The following is a 2,500-nucleotide window of genomic DNA, read 5'->3' on the forward strand; positions in this document are numbered from 1 at the left end:
CCATGCCTTAGCCAATGCAAGGCAACGGCCGTCGTCCGTCCTAAGGCCCACCGCCAAGCCGTGAGGGGCACCGTCGTGCATTTTTCTTGTCGTCGGTGTGGCCGTCGTGCCCACGCCTTAGCCAACGCCGGGCAACGGCCGTCATGCGGCCTAAGGCCGCCATGAGGGGCACCGTCGTGCGTTTTTCCAGCATGGCTACAGAGGTTTACCCGTTGCCTTGGGAACAAAACCCCACGGCAGTCGTGCGTTTTCCTTGCCATCGGTGAGGCCGTCGTGCCCATGCTTAAGCCAATGCAAGGCAACGGCCGTCGTGCGGCCTAAGGTCTACCGCCTAGCCATGAGGGGCACCGTCGTGTGTTTAACTTGCCGTCGGTGTGGCATCGTGCCCATGCCTTAGCCAACACAAGGCAACGGCCGTCGTGCGGCCCAAGGCCCACCGCCTAGCCACGAGGGGCACCGTCGTGTGTTTTTCTTGCCATCGGTGTGGAATCGTGGCCATGCCTTAGCCAACGCAAGGCAACGGCCGTCATGCGGCCTATGGCCGACCGCCTGGCCATGAGGGGCACCGTCGTGCGTTTTTCTTGCCGTCGGTGTGGCCGCCGTGCCCATGCCTTAGCCAACGCAGGGCAACGGCCGTCGTGCGGCCTAAGGCCCACCGCCTAGCCATGAGGGGCACCGTCGTGCGTTTTATTTGCCGTCGGTGTGGCATCGTGCCCATGCCTTAGCCAACGCTAGGCAACGGCCGTCGTGCGGCCTAAGGCCAAACGCCTAGCCATGAGGGGCACCGTAGTGCATTTTCCTTGCCGTCGGTGTGGCCGTCGTGCCCACGCCTTGGCCAACGCAGGGCAACGGCCGTCGTGCGGCCTATTGCCCACCTCCTAGCCGTGAGGGGCACCGTCGTGCATTTTCCCAGCATGGCTACAGAGGTTTACCCGTGGCCTTGGGAGCAAAACCCCACGGCAGTTGTGCTTTTTTCTTGCCGTCGGTGAGGCCGTCGTGCCCATGCCTTAGCCAATGCAAGGCAACGGCCGTCGTCCGTCCTAAGGCCCACCGCCAAGCCGTGAGGGGCACCGTCGTGCATTTTTCTTGTCGTCGGTGTGGCCGTCGTGCCCACGCCTTAGCCAACGCCGGGCAACGGCCGTCATGCGGCCTAAGGCCGCCATGAGGGGCACCGTCGTGCGTTTTTCCAGCATGGCTACAGAGGTTTACCCGTTGCCTTGGGAACAAAACCCCACGGCAGTCGTGCGTTTTCCTTGCCATCGGTGAGGCCGTCGTGCCCATGCTTAAGCCAATGCAAGGCAACGGCCGTCGTGCGGCCTAAGGTCTACCGCCTAGCCATGAGGGGCACCGTCGTGTGTTTAACTTGCCGTCGGTGTGGCATCGTGCCCATGCCTTAGCCAACACAAGGCAACGGCCGTCGTGCGGCCCAAGGCCCACCGCCTAGCCACGAGGGGCACCGTCGTGTGTTTTTCTTGCCATCGGTGTGGAATCGTGGCCATGCCTTAGCCAACGCAAGGCAACGGCCGTCATGCGGCCTATGGCCGACCGCCTGGCCATGAGGGGCACCGTCGTGCGTTTTTCTTGCCGTCGGTGTGGCCGCCGTGCCCATGCCTTAGCCAACGCAGGGCAACGGCCGTCGTGCGGCCTAAGGCCCACCGCCTAGCCATGAGGGGCACCGTCGTGCGTTTTATTTGCCGTCGGTGTGGCATCGTGCCCATGCCTTAGCCAACGCTAGGCAACGGCCGTCGTGCGGCCTAAGGCCAAACGCCTAGCATCGTGCCCGTGCTTTAGCCAACGCAGGGCAATGGCCATCGTGCGGCCTAAGGGCAACCGCCTAGCCATGAGGGGCACCGTCGGCCGTTCTTCTTGCCGTCGGTGTGGCCATCGTGCCTATGCCTTAGCCAACGCAGGGCAACGGCCGTCGTGCGGCCTAAGGCCCACCGCTTAGCCATGAGGGGCACCGTCGTGCGTTTATCTTGCCGTCGGTGTGGCATTGTGCCCTTGCCTTAGCCAACGCAAGGCAACGGCCGTCGTGTGGCCTAAGGCCTACCGCCTAGCCATGAGGGGCACCGTCGGGCGTTTTTCTTGCCGTCGGTGTGGCATCATGCCCTTGCCTTAGCCAACGCAAGGCAATGGCCGTCGTGTGGCCTAAGGCCTACCACCTAGCCATGAGGGGCACTGTCGTGCGTTTTTCTTGCCGTTGCCTTAGCCAACGCAAGGCAACGGTCGTCGTGTGGCCTAAGGCGCACCGCTTAGCCATGAGGGGCACCGTCGTGCATTTTTCTTGCTGTGGATGTGGCGTCGTGCCCATGCCTTAGCCAACGCAAGCCAACGGCCGTCGTGCGGCCTAAGGCCTATCGCCTTGCCATGATGGGCACCGTCGTGCGTTTTTCACGTCGTCGGTGTAGTGTCGTGCCAATGCTCCGTCATGCGGCCTAAGGCTCACCGCCTAGCCTTGTTTTCGCTTATTTTTATCTTTTTAAGCATACATGTTGAGTCT

Source organism: Coffea arabica, unplaced genomic scaffold, assembly GCF_036785885.1.
Source record: "Coffea arabica cultivar ET-39 unplaced genomic scaffold, Coffea Arabica ET-39 HiFi ptg000200l, whole genome shotgun sequence".
NCBI lineage: Eukaryota > Viridiplantae > Streptophyta > Magnoliopsida > Gentianales > Rubiaceae > Coffea > Coffea arabica.